Below are 24,526 nucleotides of genomic sequence, written 5' to 3'. Positions count from 1 at the left end.
CTCAAACAATTAAGTTCAGCTTCTTTCGCTCTTCGTATAATCGCTAGTCTTGGTAATAAACAGATCAGCCTCCTAACGTACGTTGCGTATTTCCACTCAATAATGTCTTATGGAATAGTTTTCTGGGGTAACTCACCACTTAGAGATAAAGTATTGATTGCAAAAAAGAGAGCAGTGAGAATGATTAGTGGTGTTATAATTAGTGGTGTTCACCCAAGGACATCATGTAGTTAGGTATTTTAACTGCACCATCAGGGTACATATATTCGCTAATGAAATTCGTTATAAATAATCCAACTCAGTTCGCGAAGAACAGTGATGTTCATACGTACAACACTAGAGGAAAAAATGACATTTACTATCCGTTGTTAGAGCTGTCAGTTACTCAAAAAGGAGTACATTATTCAGCAACAAAACTCTTTGATCATCTGCCCAACAAAATTAAGTGTCTGGCAGGTAGTAGATCAAGTTTTAAATCTAACTTAAAATCATTTCTCTTGGACTACTTCTATTCCATGGACAAGTTTCTGTTTCGGAAATAGTAAAAAAATTATTGTACCTCTAAATGTAGTTGCATGTGTAGAACTAAAAATTTCAGTAATATTAATATTAGCACTATTCATGTGTTTATATAAGAGGCGTGTTTTTTAAGTAAGTACCGTTTTGAAATTAAAAAAAGACGTGGTAAGATATCTCAATAATTTTATTTTTACATGAAAGCCTGTACCTTCATCTACTTTTCTACATAATTTCAGTCAATATTGAGGCATTTGTGATAACGTTGTACCAATTTTTGAATACCCTCCTCACAGAAGTCTGCCGCATGACTTGTTAACCATTGCATCACCACTGTATTGTCTTCGCCATCGTCTTGAAGACGCTGACCGCCCAGGCGTTTCTTCAAGTGCAGGAACAGTGGTAGTCACTGGGCGCAAGATCGGGGCTGTACGGAGGATGATCTAGAGTTTCCCATCGAAAAGATGTGTTAAAATCTTTGGTCTGATTCGCCACATGTGGACGGGCACTGTCTTGCTGCAAAACGATGCCCTTGCTCAACTTCCATGGACTGTTGCTTTTATTCCGGTGTGATCTAGGTCACCCATGTTTCATCGTCCGTAACAAATTGGCTTAAGAAATCATCACCGTCGTTGTGGTACCGCTCAAGGAAATTCAATGAACTGTCTAAACGTTTGGTTTTGTGCACATCCGTCAACATTTTCGGTACCCAACGTGCGCACAATTTTCGGTAATTCAAGTGCTCGGTCACAATGATATAGAAAACACTACGAGAAACGTTAGGAAGGTCATCCCGCAAGGAGGAAATCGTAAAGCGTCTGTTTTCTCTCACCTTACTGTCCACTTCCTGCACCAAACTTTCATTAACGAACGAAGGACGCCCACTCCGTTGTTCATCATGCACATTTGTGCGGTCATCTTTAAATGCTCTCACGCACTTTCTTACCATTCCATCATTCATAATGTTTTCTCCGTAAACTGCTCAGATCTCACGATGAATATCGATTGCTTTTAGGCCTTCAGCACTAAGAAATCTTATAACAACCCGTACTTCACAGTTGGCAGGACTCACGATTATCGGAGGCATCTTAAACACTCAGCATACAACGTAAACAGTGCGTTGATTAAGGCTCAGGCTTTCACGTAAAAATAAAATTATTGAGATATCTTAGCACGGCTTTTTTAATTTCAAAATGGTGCTTACTTAAAAAAACACGCCTCGTATGTTTTGTAATCTGACTTGTTCCACATCATATCGATAAAATAATCATGAAAATAATCTACGGAACATGACATAACTAAAATAAACTCAGCATAGCGCTCTTTGTGGCTCACTACGCGAATTTTTCGAAAAAAAAATAAAATTTCACTGTATTATGTGTAACCTTTTCCTTGCAGAACGTTTCAATGCAAAGCAGAATAAATATGTCCATAAAAAGGCTGTAGTTGTTTCACGGTCACGGCTACCTAAAACGTAGTGACTGTACAGCAATAACTAGCCACTCTCGCCGGCTTCGCATGGGTAGCCCTGTCTATAACCGGACGAGTTTTCTGGCGTAGTGGTAATAAATTATATATACACAATGAATCAGACTATCTATTAGTGGAAACCGCATCAAAATCCCTATAGTAATTCCTGAGGTTTGCCTTCACATCAGACAGAAGAACACCGCAAGGGATTTTAATTTATAATATAAGGGGCGATCAGAAAGTTTCCATTTGACGACGATGGTGGTGGTGGTGGTTAGTGTTTAACGTCCCGTCGACAACGAGGCATTAGAGACGGAGCGCAAGCTCGGGTTAGGGAAGGATTGGGAAGGAAATCGGCCGTGCCCTGTCAAAGGAACCATCCCGACATTTGCCTGAAACGATTTAGGGAAATCGCGGAAAACCTAAATCAGGATGGCTGGAGACGGGATTGAACCGTCGTCCTCCTGAATTCGAGTCCAGTGTTTGACGACGATGATGCAGCATATATGCAACGTAGCTCATCTCCGATGCGGGTATATAAGCGCCGAAATGTAGACAAGGGGTTAGTGTGGTAATCGTGGCTTTCCAATGTGCGTTACTTAAATGTGGAAAAGTAAAACGTGGCGACGTTAGTACCAAATGCTTCCAAACATGACCAAAGTGCTGTTATTCTTTTCTTATTACGCCAGCTAGATATCCGTCCCAGAGTAAAGACTGTGTATGGGCCGTCATGTCTGTCGATAAACAGCCCATCACAAGGGGTGCTGCTGCTTCATGATAATGCACATCCCCATATCCCAAATGTCATAGCGCAGAAGTTACGCCATCTCAAATGGGAGACACTCGAGCTCCCGCCATATAGTTCTGATCTCTCCCCATGCTATTGTCGTGCCTTCGGTCCCTTGAGAAAGGGCTTGACTGCTTCACGCAGGAAGATACGGTATTTTACCAAACGGATATTTCCAGCCTGGTGCGTCTGTGAGGTTATTACCTCAGTGCTCTTAGCGATTTAGACTGATTGACATACGGATTCTAGACGGTACGGCCTTCGAACGGAAACTTTTTGATCGCTCCTTGTGTGTAGTGATGTATAGATACTTCCCCATTTTGTGCTGTGACATGTTCGATACATTGTTTTGATATCTACAATGGTTACGAAAATACTATGAGGTGATAACACAGCGCGATACACCTTCATTTGGAGAGAAATCCAGTTTAGAGTATGATGCCAAAGGAGATGATATTCATACACACGTACTCCGCAAGCCATCTTACGGTGCGTGGCAGAGCGTGCCACGTACCACTACTAATCATTTCCTTTCCTGCTCCACTCGCAAACAGAGCGAGGGAAGAACGACTGTCTAAAAGCCTCCGTACGAACCCTAATTTCTCACGTCTTATTTTCGTGGTCGTTACACAAAATGTACGTTGGCTGCAGTAGAATCGTTCTGCAGTCGGCCTCAGATGCTTGTTCTCTAAGTTCCCGCAATAGTGCCTCGCGAAAAGATCCCTCCACGGATTCCCATTTGAGTTCACGGAGCAACTTCGTAAGACTTGCGTGTTGATTTAACCTACCGGCAATAGATCTATCAGCACGCCTCTGAACTAATTCGACGTCTTCCTTTAATCCGACGTTACTAGAATTGCAAACACTATAACATTCCAGAATGAGATTTTCTCTCTGTAGCGGAGTGTGCGCTGATATGAAACTTCCTGGCAGATTAAAACTGTGTGCCGGACCTTTGGAAGGTAAGAGACCTGATACTGGCAGAAGTAAAGCTGTGAGGACGGGGCCGTGAGTCGTGCTTGGGTAGCTCATATGGTAGAGCACTTTCGCACGAAAGGCAAAGGTGCCGAGTTCGAGTCTCGGTCCGGCACACAGTTTTAATCCGCCAGAAAGTTTCACTCTAACATTACTTAAGAATGATTCGCACTCCTTTGCAGATAAGCTACACTTTTCTAAAATTCTCTCGAAAAAACTCTATCGATAAAACGAAGTTGAGTATTCGCCTTCCATTCTACCAACCTGACGTACTCATTGCATTTCATATTGCTTCACCGTTAGCCGTAGATATTCAGTCGATGTCATTGCGTCAAACAGCTCCGTACTAATTCTGTATTCGAACGTTACAGCCGGCCGGTGTGGCCGAACGGTTCTAGGCGCTTCAGTCTGGAACCACGCGACAGCTACGGTCGCAGGTTCGAATCCTGCCTCGGGCATTGATGTGTGTGATGTGCTTAGGTTAGTTAGGTTTAAGGAGTTTTAAGTTCTAGGGGACTGATGACCTCAGATGTTAAGTCCTATAGTGCTCAGAACCATTTGAACCATTTTTTTGAACGTTACAGGATAGTTTTTCCCACCCATCCGAATGAAAGTACAGTTTTCACCATTTAGAGCAAGCTGCTATTCGTCACACCAACTAGAAAGTCTTTCTACGTCGACTTGCATCCTCTGCGATGACACCTTCCCTTACACTACAGTGTTTTCAGTAAACAGCTGTAAATTGCTTCTCACGTTGTCTCTCAGCTCATTCATATACGTAGAATATAAGAGCTGTCCTATCACACTTATCAGGGCCACTCCTGACGATACACTCTCCGTCGAGGACAACATACTGGGTTCTATTGCTTAAAAAAGTCGTCGGACCTCTCACATACCTTGGAACCTAATCTGTATGCTCGGACGTTCGTCAACAGTCTGTAGTGGAGCACCATATCAAATGCTTTTCGGAAATTAGGAGCAATGAATCTGCCTGTCGCTCTCCATCCATGGTTTGTAGGATACCATCAGAGAAAAGGCCAAGCTGAGATTCGCACGAGCGATTCTTCCTAAATCCGTGATGATTTGTAGACAGAAGCTGTTGGTGCTGATGATAATGGCAATGACGCTGATATGGCAATCATGGTGAGGCGGAGGAGGAGGAGAACAATACAATGCCCCGTCGTCATTGCGGTCATTTATTCAGCATTAACACAGTTGAAGAAGGATAAGTAGAAATTTCTGGCTTTCCCGCCATCTCATGTTGAACAGTTTCCAGCCCCAGGCTGGGTCTGTTTGGAACATAGGCCTCGCCATCTAGTCCTCATTTCCCTCCATCTTTCTGTGTCCACTCTGGTTCAGTCCACGCCTCCTTTTTTAACACACTCCTCTATACTTTTCAGCCATTTATCCCTTGGTCTTCCTCTTAGTCGCTTCGTGTATCTTCTTGAATAGCCTCTAGTTTTACATTCTCTTTAAGCGTCCGTTTCACCTTACATGGAACACCCTGAGTACAAGAGCGCAAAAGGAGAATTCAATGATATTTACGCCATTCGACGCACAATGTACTGTCTACCATGCAACCACAATACTGTCTGCTTTGACAACAGGGGACCGACTAGGAAATATCCGATGCTGAGCATAGCATCGAGCTACAGGGCGAATTGAAATGCTTAGTCTACGATTAACTTCTAACAGTGGTACAGTGCTAGTAGTGTCGATACAACACAGCGCCACGGCAACGATAAACAAAGCAAACACTGTGTAACGTTGTTGCATTAATTTGCTATGTAAGCGGTGCTGATAGCCAATAAAAGCGGGTTAAAAGCTGTGAGCTGTCTGGGGAAGTTAACCTTGCATTATTGACCAACTGTTTCACCAGGTATCCAATCTAGCTTACCAAATTCCCAACCAGACTAACATTAATTATAATCTTTTAATAGTCATACGACAACAGGTGATATATATATAAAAGAGAATTTAAATAAAAAGAAATAAATCAGTTTATATTTGGAAATTTATTTTAACATTGATCATTGGAATTTCAGCATATTAAACTTGATTCCTAACTAAACTGGTGCCTTATTTAGGATTGTGAAAATGTGAGATTGTAATCTTACGGAACACATCAAATATAGAGCCAAGATTGGGAGACTGCATACAACACTGCATTCATAAAACAACACACAAAGAACGTTGAAACATATGCAACAGAAAATTAACCACTACCAACCGATTCAATTTTCACTCAAAGAAGTTACGTTCGTAGCACAATCCTGTCCGTCATGTAATTACCACACACTGGTATACTAAATTCATATTAACTCTTTGTGAAATCTTCCCGAAAAGAATAGCCGAGGGCTACTTTGATGATTACACCACATGCTCACGTCGTCAACTTGGTTTACACAAAGAGTGTAACTCCACAATAATTTTGATAATTAAAATAAGCCGGCCGCGGTGGTCTCGCGGTTCTAGGCGCGCAGTCCGGAACCGCGCGAGTGCTACGGTCGCAGGTTCGAATCCTGCCTCGGGCATGGATGTGTGTGATGTCCTTAGGTTAGTTAGGTTTAAGTAGTTCTAAGTTCTAGGGGCCTGATGACCACAGCTGTTAAGTCCCATAGTGCTCAGAGCCAATTAAAATAAATTAGATCGAAAAGCAATTTACAAAAGAAAAACCTCGAACTGGTTACTATCGTCTTACTATTAACCTGATGGGTCAAACAATTGTATAAGCACGTGGCACTGGTTTCACAAAGTACACCCCACGTGGGTTGAACATAAAGAAAAGTTGCTATATTGAAAATAATTGTCAAGACGAGACGTTATAATCTCACGCGCATTCGCATTTAGTCAGAGTTACTGATCAACACGTGGTTCCACTTTACTCACAAAGTAGTGACAAAGCAACTACCGGAATATATTCTGAACTTCACACGAGAATTACACTGCGCTGCAATTTAAGATAACATTAGATATTTTAGAGCTAAACCTGAAATAAAGGTGATTAAATTTTCAGTTAGGCTGAACTTAAGAAATCCATTGTCCTACGGACTTAGCAGACACGCGCTTAGCCGGAGATCTTACCACTTCAGACGCTCGCCACGGACAGACTGACTGGTCCCTTCCTGAGGGGTGGCTCACAAATACCAACGGAAGTGGCCAGAGGGGCAGATTCCTATACCAACATGACAACGGACGGACAGGACCATACTAAGGATAGAAACCTCTTTGCTTTTAGAAAGCGTAGCTACCTGTTCCGACGTTGGTCCTACTGTTCTCTAGCAGACAGGCTTGTCTGCTACCCTCAAGCATGCAACTAGAAATCCATTTGCTCATTCATCCTCTCACACAGAAGGGAAGGGGGTGACAGTATCTTATCATATACAGTATATAAAAGATAGCGGATGTAGGTTCCGTATGAGACTGTGTGACATGAATTACATATAAACTGTGTTTTAAAGAGTGGTAGTGTGACAGATCGTTCTTGTTTATGTGTAAAAGTAACACGTTCCACTACTCAGTCTCCTCCCAGATAGTCAGAAACGCCACAGTAAGTTTAGAAGAGGAATTTATGCCGTAAATGACAGCAGATTTAAGAAATCAAACATGAAAGGAATCCAACAGAGACCTTTCAACTGCATTATACCTGCAACAAGAGCTGCCGAAATTGACATTTCTTCAGAAAAGAACCCAAGAAATTTCGCAGAGTGAGAAAGTGGCGGATGAAATATTAGCTTTTCTGCAAGATTGGTCAGTGGAATTTGTGGCATCGTACGGACAATGAACATGAGTACAATGATAACTATGCGTAATAAACAAGAGAAAGTGATACTGAAACAGGTTTAGAGTCATGTAGTTCATCATCCTTCTCGGACAGGCATCCATAAATCACGTCTCCAGTGAAACGTAGTAGAGGACAATCGTTGTCCAGGTAGCGGGCACTGAACATAATTACGTACGTGGAAGATCTTCCGCAACGTAGCAAACAAACAATTATGAACCGATTTCGAATAATTCAACAGCAAAGTGACCGTTTAATGCATGAGAAAAACTGCGAATAGCCAAGGGAGGACAAGGCGCACTTGTTGCAAAACTGTTGCTTGCGTATTTCAAGGAGCTCCAAAAAAATGCATGATTGTGACCTACCACGGTATGCCAAAATGCGCGTTCATAGATTACAGAGATTTCAACGGAAGCAGTGGATGGTTGCACAACTTCAAACAGCGCTACAGAATTGAAATACGTAAGATAACAAAATTTCAAACAAAACGTCAACTTGGCGATGCACAGCAGACTGCGGAATCAGCCAGAAACTTTGGAGACGAGATAAACAAACACTACTGGAACTTTATTTCACATGCCTGTAATCTGCTTGCATCTCCTTTGTGCATTATTGTTATAAACGGGGCTCTTAACACTTCGCAGAAATGTTTCTGCCTGTCTCACGTTCACTAATCTCTTTCTTACTACATCTTTTTCCTTTGTCACAGTTCCTCAATGCTTGAGATTTTCCACCTTCTTCCATTGTTCACCTCCAATCCCTATTCCGCTAGTCGTACTGTCTTTCTTTGTAGTTGCAACCAGAGCATCACATATGTTTGCATTAAATTTCATTCCATACTGTCCCCTAGTTTCTTCCCAAGCATTCAGCTATTTGTGAATCTCCTCCTCCCTGTTTCCCCAGATTATGAAGTCATCCGCGAACACCATGGCTTTCATCTTGTCTTCTCCGGATTTTTCTGCCACATTAGTCATTATATCATCCAAGAGCACAATTCAGAGTAGAGGTGACCAGGCGCTGCTCTGTTTCACAACACTTGTTTCTGGAACTAATCAGTCCTTCCATTTCCTACTTACGCACAACTCAGGCGTCCACAGTACATCTCCTCCACTCTGCGTGTTCTCTCTTTTTCCGCTCCCATCTTTTCTAGTATTTCCCAGGCCTTTCTTCTACAGACTGAAGAAAACTTCACAGTCCACTACCATATGCAGTGTGAAGTGACTTGTAACTCTGATGAATAATACGTTGTAAAAATTCAAGGCATAATATCCGATGATGCCAGCATAGCTCTGACGAATCTGGTCATCCAATGAAATAATTGTTTAACGATCTTGGCTTGTGAAGTTTTCTTCAGTTACCATGCATTGCAGATCGCTCCCAGGCTGACCATGTCAGGAATATATACTGAAACTTATCTTCCTTCTTCAAAAAGAAACATCTGAAGTATTGTGTGTGCAGATCTTCGTAGGTAACATACAACTATGTTTTAATTATGGACAAGCAGGAAGTCCTTCGTCTGTCTTGGGGCTCGCTCTCTACTTTAACAGACAGAAATAAATGTTGTGCAAGTTTTGTTTTTGGACTTCACCTCCACCACCTCACCTTGTCCCCTCTCCTCCTCCTCTCTGTCATCATCATTATCATCATCATCAGCAGCAGCAGCAGCAACAGCATCAACCACTTGACATCAGCTGCTTGATTTCATTTCATTTTCATTCAATCAAAATGTGCTAACGATCAAAGGCGTAGTGCCATTGTATAGGAAGTAGCATGCAAGTACTTCTCCAGCATATGTAGTTCCCATCAATTTTGGCATGACAGCAGTCACTGAACGAATTCAGAAACATATTGTTAAGATCGAAACAGCTTGGGATAGCCCATACGAAACTGTGGCAGTGATGCTCAGAGAGCTTACGTGGATGTCTTTGGAAGAAAGGAGACGCTGTTTACACAAAAAGTCGTTGGCTAAATTTTGGGGAACTGATTCTCACGGAAGACGTGCAACTACTCTGCAACAGCAAATGCATATCTCGCGTTGGGCTCATGATAATAAGAGAGAGGCGTATAAAAAGTCATTTTCCCTTCGGTGTAGGGTCTATACACGATAGAATGGAACAGAAAATCGCTAATATTATGTCCCCATGTCCCTCCATGCGCACTGTACAATTGCTTGTGGACTACATGTTTATGTGTACGTGAAAATGAAAATGAAGATGATTTTAGTATGTTGTCGAAATAACTGTCCGATCGATTCTTATTTTATTTTTTTTGAGCGATCAGCAACAGATCTATCAGTATGGTGTACTTGAAAGTTGATTGTTGCATTCTCGTATTAACTGTTGTATTCTTGCAGTAATTCGCGGACTTGTCCTTGCTGATACTTTGCAAAGATGTTTTGGAATTAGTATCAATAGATCTTTGAGGTGTCTCTCTGAGATGTTTTCCGAGTGACTTCCCACCAGTGCTGAGGGACCACGTATGACGAATAGTTTTGAAATTGATACATGTTTTCCGGGCGCTTGGAATTACTAGTCGGTCGACGTGTGTCAGATGCAGTGTTGGCGGGTCTGCAGTATTAGTAGGTCTGCACTACTCATGAGAAAATTCCACTTATTGCGGTTATTCGAAGTGGTTGCACTTATGCAATATTTTCTATTAAATATTCGTGTAGCGTTCGCATTCTACGGCTCAATCTTCCACTAATTTCGTGCTCTAAGCTAGCTATGAATTGAGAGAGTGAACTTGTATCCATCCGCATGGTCTTGCAAACGTTCCGTGTGTTTCTGGAACCAGTAGGCTCGTGTCTGGTTACAGAATCTTATGCCTGTCATTTAATGCGTAACATTATGCGGTCAGTTAGTCACTCTCCCCTTAGATTCAGTTTATTCTAAGGTGTGCTTGAAATCGTGAACAAAATTGAGTTATGTGAGTGCTAATATAACCGATTTACTTTGCACGTGTCTTCTACTTAGCTGATTCGATTGCTGAATGTTTAAATCGCCATTTCGTAATCACTTGTTACACGACGTAACCTTTGCGCCTATGATAAATTTCACCTAGCATTTGATATCGCAGATAGTTTCCCCCATTTGTAACAATATGTAACCCTTTCTGATGCGTGCTAATTTCAGCTAAGGTAGGTCTCACCCTCTTCCGTCTCTCATTATCATACAACAACATATTGTTTCATTCCTGTGTCATGTCTGCTGCGTCCTAGTGAAGAAAGTTTACCTTCAAGCTGTGACGATGAGCCACGTACACATATGTATCTTATTGGTGATTGTATTAGCGTTTCTGCGATATAACGTTTCGAAAAACATGAAAGGAGCCCTCTGACGTCGAGTGCGATTCCATCAGTATGACACTGTGGAAATGTTCTGAGTGTAAGCGATGTGATTTGAAGCCGTATGACGTCGTCTGTCCTCTTCTTGAGAGCCGAAATTTGTTGATAAACTTTTCTTTCGTAAGCAGATTCGAGCCAGCTAATAGTCTTCAGCCCAAAGACTAATTTGAGGAAACTCTCTTGTGCAAGTCTCTTCGTCTCCGAATAGCTACTGCCACGTACAGTCACTTGAACCTGCTTACGTAATCGAGCCATACTGTTTTTATACTCCACCGTTGCATTCATTACCGAATTGTCTGGTCCTTGATGACTTAGGACGTGTCATGACAACCGCTCCCTTCTTTTAGCCAGGTTGTACCATAATATTCTTCTCCCCAACTCGAAGCTCTACGTCCGCATTAGTTACACTTATCTAATCTTCAGCATTTTTCTTTAGGACCACATTTAGAAAGCTTTTATACTGTTCTTGTTTACACTGTTCATCACCCACGTCTAGTTTCTGAACAAGTGTACATTCCAGTCGAATATTTTCAGGAAATACTTCCTAAAATTTAAAATATATAGACATAAAATGAAACAACAGTAAACTTGTTGTTTCATTTAATGTCAATAATAGTCACGGTAAAGCCTAACCTACGATGTTCGCAATCAAAACATTTAGACATAATACGGTGCTATTGTCCAGAGACATGGTGCACACCGAAGTCGGCAACACACATCGATGCCGCAGATGTTAGCGTGATGTCACTGCAATTCGCAATGACATGTGTGAGGCGCTCCTGAAGGAAACACATTCTCTCCTCAGCAGCACCTTCGCACCGGAAGTCAATACAGAGCCGCCGGCCTTTGTGGCCGACCGGTTCTAGGCGCTTCAGTCCGGAACCGCGCTGCTGCTACGGTCGCATGTTCGAATCCTGTCTCGGGCATGGATGTGTGTGATGTCCTTAGGTTAGTTAGGTTTAAGTAGTTCTAAGTCTAGGGAACTGATGGCCTCAGATGTTAAGTCCCATAGCGCTCAGAGCCATTTGAACCATTTGAATACAGAGCCAAGCATGGAAGCGCTCTGCCCTAGTTTGTGACCACAGCTGAAGCATACATCACCATTGAGTAGGATTAACAAGTCATTCAGAGTTTCAGCTGGACTTGTACTTTCGTAAATGTGGAACACTGTACTTCAAGAGAACAGTTCGTTAATTATTGCTCAAGTGATGCTTTAATAACCACTGACAGTTGTAAATTATCAAGCGCTTCCGTGGCAAAGAAATGTGTCGAGTTAAGTAAATCTTTTTATGATTTGTGTAAGAAAGTGGACCAATTTTTTTATGTTTTCTAGTTCCTACGTGCCAACTCAGCAAGCAATCTAAGAATCCACAGTTACAGCCAGACGACTGTAGTTTCATCTGGTCATAATTTGGCTATCGTTAGTTATACTGCTGTCTAAATAGAAAAACTTCTCTACTATGTTCGGTGTCTCATTTCTAATCTAGTTGCGTCAGCATCATCTGCAGCAATTCCACGAGGTTCCATTATCCTTTGCTTTTGTTGATATTCGTCCTACAAACTCTTGTCAAGACAATATCCATTCTATTCAACTGATCGTCCAACTCCCTGGCCGCCTCTGACAGAATTACAAAGCTACCCAATTTTTTAAATTTTTTTTCCTGAACTCAGCAATTTGTTCCCTTAGAAATTCAGACACACGCGCAAGTGTGTGAGCCTAGCGACCAATGACCTGAGGAGTTTGGTCCTATAGGAACTTACCACAAATTTCCAAATTTCCTTTTCTGTTTGCTCACTGTGCAGAATGAATAACATCCGGTATCAGTAGTTACTTTTACATGTAACCTTGTCAAATACAATTTCCATGAGACTTACTGCTTTTTGCTTTCCCACGGCGAGGGTCAACAATCCGCTTACACTGCGGAGAATTTCACGGCCCAAAAATGTTTAGAACAGACACTGATTTGTTGCTGAAATGAAGGAGTAATTGACTGAAAAGCACTTTACAAGGCGGCACTACACTGCAAAAACGGCAACACTGTTGCTCGTCGCACGTATCGGTGAAAACGTCACAAAACACAAGCGAACGCGGCGGAAGGAGTCGGCACACTGCATTGCCGAGACGTGAGTCGCGCCAGCCGCGACTGATTCACCCGCCAGACAGCAGTAGCTGTCCGCATCCATCGGATCTTGCGTAGTCTAAGCGAGCGTTGTCGCGACTCAGCAAAAAGTTCTCGCGCTGTGCGTAGCGGCTGTGGGGCCTCCAGGGTTTACACACACTGCCTCTGTGAGGCTACACCGGCATCACATTGACAACCGAACGCCTTCCAGAGCGCATGCGGTGCACATAGCCAGAAAACCTGAATCATGTTACTCGGGCACCGGGAATACGTTAACAACACTCTTTGAAATAATTAAGAAATTAAACTAGGTATCACACCTTTCGTAAAACAAGCTGTCGATTACCTCTGCTACAATGTAGGACAATATAAACACCCTAAAGCAAAATGGCTCTGAGCACTATGGGACTTAACTGCTGAGGTCATCAGGCCCCTAGAACTTAGAACTACGTAAACCTAACTAACCTAAGGACATCACACACATCCATGCCCGAGGCAGGATTCGAACCTGCGACCGTAGTGACCGCGCGGTTTCAGACTGTAGCGCCTAGGACCGCTCGGCCACTCCGGCCGGCCCCTAAAGCAAGGCCCTGTAGAAATTACACTTTAGTCACACACCCAACTGACTAAACTGTATAGATATTTATCCCTAATTTACTGAGATGTGAAGTGGAATCAGATCCCTCTGTTGTGTAAAACCAAACTTATTTTATTCATTTACATCCGTCGTTTTTGGTTACTTTTACAACTCACATTGCACCGCCATTCCTGGTTTTTGGCCTAGGTAGTATATCATATATGAAATAAGTTAGACTGAAATTTCTCCATGCATTCCAGAGTTTTGCTCCCCTACATCTACCCTCATCCCGTGGCAGTACTGCGGTGTACTACAACCACAGTAATTTTCCGTTTTGCGGATTGTGAGTCATATGTATCCAAATATAGACTGCGTGATTCAAAGAGGACTTCACAACTTCGGAACGACGTAGCAATTTATTGAGGTAACTTACAGAATCGGTAATTGTATCATTTTGTACCAAATAACCTCAGGTTTCACATAAAAGTATCAAGTGTCATTTTGGTTCCATGTGACTACCATTTCTGATGCGGAAAACATCGCACGGTAATCAATTTCTTCCCTCACTCGTATTAGCAAATCGAGCGTAACATGTGCGACGACATTGTAGAATCGATTTTTCAGGTCGGTTAAAATATTTGGTAGGGGAGGAATATACACACGGTCATTAATGAAACAAGAGAGGAAGAAATCCAGTAGTGTCAAGACTGGGGAGCGAGGTGGCCACGCAAAAGTTCACGGCCGATCGACCGGCCTGGGAAGCGATTATCGAGGAAACCTCGAACTTACATAAGGAAATGACGTAGCACCAAGAGTAAATTCTAGGCCTGCTTAGAGCTTCTTTAGCGCATTCGGTGAGAAATTTACGCCGAACATTTGTGCAGAACTCGTTCCATGAAACCAAAACACACATCGAGCACGCTCCGCACCACTGAAAGTGGCCGTTTTAACTGTGCACTACACTGGCGCTCCTGGTGGCGGAATGGTGTACTGGTGCACTACGTGAATCAAACTTAGTGTTATTTGCCACAAAATGATACATCTACCGATTCTGAAGTTATCTCAGAAAATTTCTATATTGTTCCAAAGCTGTAAGATCCTTTTTGACTTACCCTGTAGATAGAATGACGCCATACAATATATATTTTTAGAACGAGTAAATTATATTCTTTTTCCTGTGGCCGGCGGGAGTGGCCGAGCGGTTCTAGGCGCTACAGTCTGGAAACGCGCGACCGCTACGGTCGCAGGTTCGAATCCTGCCTCGGGCATGGACGTGTGTGATGTCCTTAGGCTAGGTAGGTTTAAGTAGTTCTAAGTTCTAGGGGACTGATGACCTCAGAAGTTCAGTCCCATAGTGCTCAGAGCAATTTGAACCATTTTTGTGTGTGGTGTTGGAAACAGCCTCCAAAGATGAATGGTTCAAATGGCTCTGAGCACTATGGGACTTAGCATCTTAGGTCATCAGTCCCCTGGACTTAGAACTACTTAAACCTAACTAACCTCAGGACATCACACGCATCCATGCCCGAGGCAGGATTCGAACCTGCGACCGTAGCAGCAGCGCGGTTCCGGACTGAAGCGCCTAGAACCGCTCGGCCACAACGGCCGGCTCCAAAGAAGACGTTAAAGATGTAACATGTTGGAATTTGGTCAAATAGTTCGAAAATACAATCGCCATACACCACCGTCGCGTCGACAGGAGAAGAGGTCTGGAGAAGAGGTCCAGCAGTCTTATACATCTACATCTACATACAAACTGCTTAAGTCATTAAACGGTGCGTGGCGGAGTCTACGTTGTACTACTACTACTAATTTCCCTTCCCGTTCTGCGCGCAGACACGGCATGGCCATGACGACTTATAACATTAGCCTGTCGTGACTCAAAGTAATGTTACCCTCTGAGAGGATTTATAATTTTGACCGTACGTGTGTGAATATGATGAATTCAACAGAAAAACTAAACATGCTTTAAACTTTGGGGTTTAATGAAAGTAGAAAATTTCGTATACGAATGAAAAAATGAATGGCCGCCAGCCCAATTAGGCACATTAATTTGGAAATATATGTTTAAGAAAACTAAATATTAGTTGTTGATGTTACTTTCATTAATATTTCCCTTTGAATAGTGCACAGGATACAAACGGACACAGGGCACTCTGAGCTGTGTGTAGCAGCAGTCAGCAATACTGCATGTACTAGTAATCATAGAAAGCAAAATTTGCACCAAACTCACACTAATAACAGCTACACTTAAGACTGTTACTTGGATCAGTACTAAAATGTTACTGCAAGAAGTGCAGAATTAAAATTGACCAGGAGGCGGTTCTGACTTAACTGACAAATAAATACCACAAATAAAAATAAATAATGCCACAATTACACTGTTTATACTAGCATTTATAGAAATCTATCAGATTTCCTTAATATCAATAATATTCCAATTAACTTTCTAATATGAGAAGAATATGGCAGGGACCCACAAACTGATATTGTATCACTTGTCAAACTCTATGATTATTTCAGTAGCAAAATTCAATTCAACTAAATTTAATTCTTAGCTTCACTTGAAATAGTTTATGTTTTTTTTTCAAGGCAAATTATTCGCCGACCGGGGTGTCCGAGCGGTTCTAGGCGCTACAGTCCGGAACCGCGCGACCGCTACGGTCGCCGGTTCGAATCCTGCCTAGGGCATGGATGTTCATTTTTGGAACACAACCTACGACCAGCTTAGAGACAGAAGTGATGACAATTTCTGCAGGACGTGACCATCATTTTGCAGGACAATGGTCAAGCACGTACAGTGCAAGCTGTTACTGATTTGTTTGACTGATGGCGCTGCTAAGTACTATACCACCTACTGCACTCCCCTGACTTAATTCCTCGTGGGTTCAACTCGATTTCTAAACCGAAGGAAACACTTCGTGGCATTCGCTTCAGAACTGCTACAAATTCGTCGTCCAATAGACCACCCCGCTCGAACTGTCAACACAACTGGTACTGCTAAGAGTATCTTACGACTTCCACATCACTGGAAACGGATTATACACTATGCTGGTGACCACTTTGAAGGTCAGCAAAACTTTGAAACACGTATCTATTTTGTACGAGCCGTAAATAAATACACTCCTGGAAATGGAAAAAAGAACACATTGACACCGGTGTGTCAGACCCACCATACTTGCTCCGGACACTGCGAGAGGGCTGTACAAGCAATGATCACACGCACGGCACAGCGGACACACCAGGAACCGCGGTGTTGGCCGTCGAATGGCGCTAGCTGCGCAGCATTTGTGCACCGCCGCCGTCAGTGTCAGCCAGTTTGCCGTGGCATACGGAGCTCCATCGCAGTCTTTAACACTGGTAGCATGCCGCGACAGCGTGGACGTGAACCGTATGTGCAGTTGACGGACTTTGAGCGAGGGCGTATAGTGGGCATGCGGGAGGCCGGGTGGGCGTACCGCCGAATTGCTCAACACGTGGGGCGTGAGGTCTCCACAGTACATCGATGTTGTCGCCAGTGGTCGGCGGAAGGTGCACGTGCCCGTCGACCTGGGACCGGACCGCAGCGACGCACGGATGCACGCCAAGACCGTAGGATCCTACGCAGTGCCGTAGGGGACCGCACCGCCACTTCCCAGCAAATTAGGGACACTGTTGCTCCTGGGGTATCGGCGAGGACCATTCGCAACCGTCTCCATGAAGCTGGGCTACGGTCCCGCACACCGTTAGGCCGTCTTCCGCTCACGCCCCAACATCGTGCAGCCCGCCTCCAGTGGTGTCGCGACAGGCGTGAATGGAGGGACGAATGGAGACGTGTCGTCTTCAGCGATGAGAGTCGCTTCTGCCTTGGTGCCAATGATGGTCGTATGCGTGTTTGGCGCCGTGCAGGTGAGCGCCACAATCAGGACTGCATACGACCGAGGCACACAGGGCCAACACCCGGCATCATGGTGTGGGGAGCGATCTCCTACACTGGCCGTACACCACTGGTGATCGTCGAGGGGACACTGAATAGTGCACGGTACATCCAAACCGTCATCGAACCCATCGTTCTACCATTCCTAGACCGGCAAGGGAACTTGCTGTTCCAACAGGACAATGCACGTCCGCATGTATCCCGTGCCACCCAACGTGCTCTAGAAGGTGTAAGTCAACTACCCTGGCCAGCAAGATCTCCGGATCTGTCCCCCATTGAGCATGTTTGGGACTGGATGAAGCGTCGTCTCACGCGGTCTGCACGTCCAGCACGAACGCTGGTCCAACTGAGGCGCCAGGTGGAAATGGCATGGCAAGCCGTTCCACAGGACTACATCCAGCATCTCTACGATCGTCTCCATGGGAGAATAGCAGCCTGCATTGCTGCGAAAGGTGGATATACACTGTACTACTGCCGACATTGCGCATGCTCTGTTGCCTGTGTCTATGTGCCTGTGGTTCTGTCAGTGTGATCATGTGGTGTATCTGACCTCAGGAATGTGTCAATAAAGTTTCCCCTTCCTGGGACAATGAATTCACGGTGTTCTTACTTCAATTTCCAGGAGTGTAGTTGCCGCTATTTAAGTTCCAACCCTCGTAGCTATGGTCATGGGGAAGGTATCAGCTGTAGTAGTCGGTCTGCATAGGGTAAAAATTGACTTCAGTAGTATGAGGACGTGGTGAGAAGTAATGTCTCCGATATTTTATGTGAAAACATTTGAAACTTTTTCATTCTCTAATTGGAGCACAGCGATCGGTATATAATTCTAAAAATAATAAAAAAAACAGTCTCGATCGCGTTTTCAGATTTTTTATTTCTTAGTAACCTGTTTCGGCACTTTCCTCAGACAATCTTCACGCTTTTTCCCGCCACCAGCAGCTACAATGGCGGGGAAAAGCCTGAAGATAGTCTGAGGAGCGGGCCGAAACCGGTTGCCAACAAATAAAACAATTTGAGAACACGATCCATACTATTTTTATTTGATTTTTAAAACAAACATTATTAACATTCTACATCTTTATTCTTCAGGTCTACATATTTGCAGTCTTCTGCCGCTAGGGGGTTCCGTGTAGCGTTGTAGCGTGTACCATGGCGGTGTGTAATGTAATTACGTCGGTGCGTGAGAAAGTGTGCTGTCATCGAGTTTCGAATGCTAGGAGTTCGTCCACACTTGGAGCACCCTCAACTTCAGCACGACACTGCAAGACCAATGCGACATCTGCAACAATTCGACGCTTTGGGGTTATCGATCATCCTCCATTCAGTCCCTCGGCCCCGTTTCATTTCCATCTGATCTCAGAACTTAAAGAACACCGTCGAGCACTGAACTTCTATAGTGCTGAAACGGTGCAAGCAGAGGTGAGGCTGTGGCTCCGTCGACAAAGCCAGACTTTTTGCAGTAACATCAACAACGTGATCTCCGGTAGGAAGACATTTCGTCCCCGAGGTGACTATGTTAAGAAATAAATAAGTAGACATGAGGGGTAAAGAGGTAGAACGTTAATAACGTCAGCTTTATTTCAAAAGCTTGAAGAGTCATCATATACAAAATTCTGCCCTCGTAAATATTTGAGTAGAATGAATGTAACGTGTACTTAAGTTAAAGGCAAAGAGGCTGCAGTGCAGTAAAGAAAGAAAGAAAAAAAATGAAAGTCAAGCTTTTCGGTTTTTTTCTCCTATCCTGGTCTTCGTATCCCTCGCAGACAAAAATTACTGCCGCCTATCTCCAAAACGCAGCTTTGCGCCATTCAGGGCTACTATAGCATTTTTCGCAACGTCAAAGGAGGTTGCTTTCAGAAAACGGTTCCTTTTGGCTGTAGTTGACACGCTGGGTGCAATATTACACTTATCCTATTCAGTTTTGCTTCTTTCCTGAACTTTCTGTAGTATTATCACTATCTATCACTTTTACATAGCTATGCTATAAACTGAATGCGTCCTTTTCTTAACTATAACAAAATATTTTTTTTATAGATCTGTTTTAGAAAGGCTTTCTGGCGTCCTCTGCCCTTTTCCGTCCTGTGCTTAAGTTCCCCAGATCTCAAATAGCGAACTAAAATTAGAAAAACACCAAAAAGAAAAAAAGGTAGTGCACTGCATGAAGGAACTGTGGAACGCCCAAAACATCTGAAAATGTTTGGTTTATAATGTCGAGAGCCACTCGAAAGGGTGCCTCGCCGCGCGCAGAGCGCCGGGAGTTCAGCCGTAACTCACAGAGAACGCGACGCGGCTTTGCTTCAGAAGCCGGTGCAAGCCCAGCAAACATTTCCTCGAGGCCGCCATTGCGGAAAGGTCGCTGTGTTATTTTTGACGCCACTAATATGTAGAGGAAATGACCGAGCCCTGCCGTTTATTCCATTACTCGCTGAAATCGGCCGGGCGTAAGCCGATGAAAGCTCGCGCAAGAAGCCTCTCCCCATCTCTAAATAAACAAAATACCGCCGCGAACCCGCACAACTTCGTGCTGCGTCAAAAACTGAAATTTATTATATTTACTGCCTGAAGACATTACTTGCCTTCCTGCTCGACAGACGTGTGATCCCTGTGCTCATTTCACAGGGGGCAGTCAAGTCAAAGCCAAGCACCCGCCATAACGTGACCATGGAATAGTTCGGGAGGAAGACGGTTCAATCCCGTCTCCAGCCACCCTGATTTAGGTTTTCCGTGATTTCCCTAAATCGTTTCAGGCAAATGCCGGGATGGTCCCTTTGAAAGGGCACGGCCGATTTCCTTCCCAATCCTTCCCTAACCCGAGCTTGCGCTCCGTCTCTAATGACCTCGTTGTCGACGGGACGTTAAACACTAACCACCACCACCACCACCACCACCACCACATGGAATAGTTCCATTCAGGAGTGATCAACACAACGCGTTGAAGACACTAATCCTCCTGGGGGACGAGACGATCAATTCCTGTTTCGTAGAACGCCGTATGCCTCTGACACGGATTCACAACCGCATCCACTCTCGCACTTCCTAGTCGGGAGGCCGACGGTTCAAACCCGCGTCCAACCATCCTGATTTAGGTTTTCCGTGATTTCCCTAAATCGCTTCAGGCAAATGCGGGGTGGTTCCTTTGAAATGGTACGGCCGACTTCCTTTCGCATCCTTCGGTAATCCGGTGGGACCGATGACCTGACTGTTTGGTCTCCTCCCCCAAACCAATAAACCAACTTCCTCGTCGAACTGAAACCGACGCGCTCCCACGTCTTTCATCAGGAAGCCATATATGTGAAAATCACATGGTTGAATATCCCGGCTGTTCGTAGGATGACGAAGTGTTTCCCAACCAAACAACTGAAGCGTAGTCTCGGTCCGATTGGGAGTGAGATGTTGGTCGTTAGCCGGCCGCTGTGGCCGAGCAGTTCTAGGCGCTCCAGTCCAGAACCGCGCACCTGCTACGGACGCAGGTTCGAATCCTGCCTCGGGCATGGATGTGTGTAATGTCCTTAGGTTAGTCAGGTTTAAGTACTTTCTAAGTCTAGGGTACTGATGACCTCAGATGTTAAGTCCCATAGTGCTCAGAGCCTTTTGAATCATTTTGTTGGGCGTTATCGCGCAGCAGGATGATTCCATCCGACAACATTCTTAGGCGTTTTGACTTTATGGCTTGTCGTAGTTTCTGCAAAATGTTTTCAAAGCGCTATCCGCTAATTGTGGTACCACGCTCGAGGAACTCGACGAACTGAAAGCTCCTGCAGTCGGAGGTCATCATTACCTTACCGGAACTTGCACGAACAGCTTAAATCTCTTCGGAAGAGGATGTGGGATGTTTCCAGTGTTGGATTTGTCCTTAGGCTGTCGGTCGAGATCATCCTATTGCGCGATAACACTCGCCCCCACACCGCCACTCGCACGAAGGCTACGCTTCAGCTGTTTGGTTGCGAAACACTGCAAATCCCCCGAATAGCTCGCATCTTTCACCGAGTGATTTTTCCCATCTGTGGCGACCTGAAGAAAGATGCATAGGCGTCGACTTCAGTCGGACGCCTTTCGCGAAAGAGAAACTGATCAACTGATCGTCTCCTCTCCCAGCGGGATAAATATCTTAACGCTTGTGTTGATTGCTTTTGAATGGAATCATTGTGGCAGGTGTTCGCTTTTCATTTGACTTCCTCTCATAAAAGGATCCTGCACAACACTCGATAAATGATAAAGGCGTTAGAAGTGGAGGAATATGCATCGAATAACCAACCCGGAAGAAATGCTCTGTAACACATTTCGGTTGTTAGAAGAGGAGATTTGCTGACAGATTGTAAGTAAGCTGTTTAGGTTTTTATGTTGGTAACGCCACGTAGCGCTCTGTATGAAAATCACTGACTGTGCTGTGTGCAGTCAGTGGCTGGTTGGACTCATTGTTGGAATATTTGCTTGCGTAGTGTTGCGCAGTTGGATGTGAACAGCGCGTAGCACTGGGCGGTTGGAGGTGAGCCGCCAGCAGTGGTGCATGTGGAGAGAGAGATGCCAGAGATTTGAGAGGTTACTATAAGCAGGCGATCTGGACGTGTGTCTGCCAGAAAAAGGTAATTTGTAAAGATGGATGTCATGAGGTGATATATATATATATATATATATATATATATATATATATATATATATATATATATATATATATATGACGACTTTTGAACGTTATTACGGTAAATACATTGTTTGTTCTCTATCAAAATCTTTCATTTGCTAACTATGCCTATCAGTAGTTAGTGCCTACAGTAGTCAGAATCTTTTATTTAGCTGGCAGTATTGGCGCTCACTGTATTGCAGTAGTTCGAGTAACGAAGATTTTTGTGAGGTAAGTGATTCATGAAAGGTATAGGTTATTGTTAGTGAGGGCCATTCTTTTGTAGGGATTTTTGAAAGTCAGATCGCGTTGAGCTAAAAATATTGTGTCAGTTTAGTGATGATCAGAATAAGTAAAGAGAAAACTGTTTGAGTACGTTGAGTTTTACTCAGCTGTCTTTGTATCAAATGACGTAGAAGTTTAGCAGCACAGTCATTCATAATTTTTCTAAGGGGACGTTTCAAGATGTAGTTCATCATTAAAAATTTAAGCCCCTCGTCCAGAAGGGCGACGGTGGGCTGGCAGCAGTACCTTCGCCTCTACTCCATAAAAAAGATATTTAAAAATTTTTTAAATGAAAAATAATTTAGTGTTTCCTTTATAATTTTTAAAACTGGTACATGTACTTTGATAATGTTAAAACTTCTTTCTCCCTCATTTTAGATAAATATTAATAGAAAGAATGAATCACTTCACAACCCTGCAGTTTTTTCTGCACTAAAAGCGCTAGGATCAGCACTAGATTGCGTTTAGGACAGTGTAGTGGTGTTCTGAAGAATGCGGTGGCAGTGCAATTGCCATGTTGGTACGTAGCGATGTGCAGTGTGGGAGGAAGGGTAGCAGGAAAATAGGGTTTTTGGACAGGGATTGTTACATGGAAGCTAAGCCACGGTTATGTAGAGGGAAGAGAAGAGTAAGATTGGACAGAACGACGGAAACTTGACGTGAGAGAGAATAAGAAGGAGTGAATCAGATCTGATTGGAAAGATAATTCAGGGAGGAGATGTGGAAGTTGTATTGAGGGAGAATGTGGAAGGGCACGTTGATGTGTAGTCGGTGGGAAGTGTTGAGAGGGGGCCGGCTGTTGCAGTTGCGTTGGGAGAGGATATGGAGGATCTGTTTCGTATATGGCTGGTGAGATGAACTTGGAACGTACGGTTCTGGATCATCTGGTGTTGTAACAAGCTATAAATATCCCAGCAGTGTATAATTTGTAATAATAAAGGCCGCTGATGATGGGACGTTTCCGGTAGGTTAGGCTGTAACTTGCAACCCAACTGTTGACCCTGAGCAGAAATGAAATTAGAATTATATTAATACCTCCAGCTGGTGACGGGCGTTGATATATATCAACGGGGACAGGTGAAAATGTGTGCCCCGGCCGGGACTCGAACCCGGGATCTCCTGCTTGTGTGGCAGACGCTCTACCCACCTGAGCCACCTAGGGCACAGAGGATAGCACGCCTGCAGGGACTATCTTTTGCACGCCTCTCGCGAGACCCACATTCTCACCTTGTATGTCCACACACTACATTCGTAGTGTCCCACCCCAACACATTCATTACTCGTGGAAGACATTCTTACCAAGTCCCGTAAGAGTTCGGAGAATATGTGTGCATTCGCACAAAAGAAGGAGGTCATGGCCGGTATTGCCAGCAGATTACACTAAACTAGTGTTAAGGGATACCGGTTGTACACCACTGAAGTAATAGAGGTATGTATCTGATTGGATGTTTTATATTTTATAAAGTTATATATGATGAAAATTCACAAAATCCTATTTAGAACGTCAGCTATTCCACATTATCTTCCGTGTGGCCGAGAAGTACTTAAATTACATTCCTGCTTTCGAAACCATAGTAAATCAGTTCAGAAACATCTGCGTTCCAAATACTTCTATCTCAGCAACAATTCAACATTATTTGCTCACTGTGTTTCATATAGCACCATGTCATCTAAATTACAGTGGAACGAAAGTGTTTATTCTAGATGTAGTTGACGATAAATGATTTTTCTTCACTTTCATAGAAAGGTAATACAGACGGGAATGAATTGGAGAATTGGAACTTCGGTGCAAAGCAGTTGAAAACGAGGTATGTTCACGAAAGTACAGATGCTTTAGGGTACCCCGAGTCAAACCCCAGCGCTACAATCAGCATACGGTAATAGAAAATTCAGTATTGAAAGAGGAATAAGACAAGGAGATTGCCTTTCACAAAACGTTTTCTCAGCATTCCTAAGGGAAGTTCTCTTGTAAAGCAGAATAGTTACAAAATTGCTCAATTCCTTGGGAACTATCTTCTTGTAAAGCAGAATAGTTAAGGCACTGTTCCATTCCTCGGGAACTAACTTCTTGCACAAAGATTCTCCACACTAGGCAAATGTAGAAAGAACATGTCTTGATGCATTATCCGAAACAC

At 43.7% G+C, this 24,526-nt stretch overlaps 1 protein-coding gene and 1 non-coding gene across 3 annotated transcripts in view; both read right to left on the bottom strand.

Moving 5' to 3' along the window:
- The window catches only part of LOC124612476, a 630,115-nt gene that overhangs the window by 274,065 nt on the left and 331,524 nt on the right, over positions 1 to 24,526 (bottom strand). Inside the window, exon 1 of one of the 2 annotated variants that reach the window (XM_047140711.1) lies at positions 12,748 to 12,979. The exons of the other annotated variant lie outside the window; for it this stretch is intronic. The gene's annotated coding sequence lies outside the window, so the exon portion shown is untranslated. Of the gene's footprint in view, positions 1 to 12,747; positions 12,980 to 24,526 lie in introns of those variants that run through there. 2 annotated transcript variants of the gene reach the window in all.
- Trnav-cac lies at positions 23,480 to 23,554 on the bottom strand. Its single transcript has one exon. It is a non-coding gene; the product is annotated as a tRNA-Val (tRNA).

This window comes from Schistocerca americana, chromosome 4 (assembly GCF_021461395.2).
Source record: "Schistocerca americana isolate TAMUIC-IGC-003095 chromosome 4, iqSchAmer2.1, whole genome shotgun sequence".
NCBI classification, from domain to species: Eukaryota; Metazoa; Arthropoda; class Insecta; order Orthoptera; family Acrididae; genus Schistocerca; species Schistocerca americana.
The sequence above is the reverse complement of the archived record's forward strand: the minus strand, read 5'-3'. Positions and strand labels throughout refer to the sequence as shown.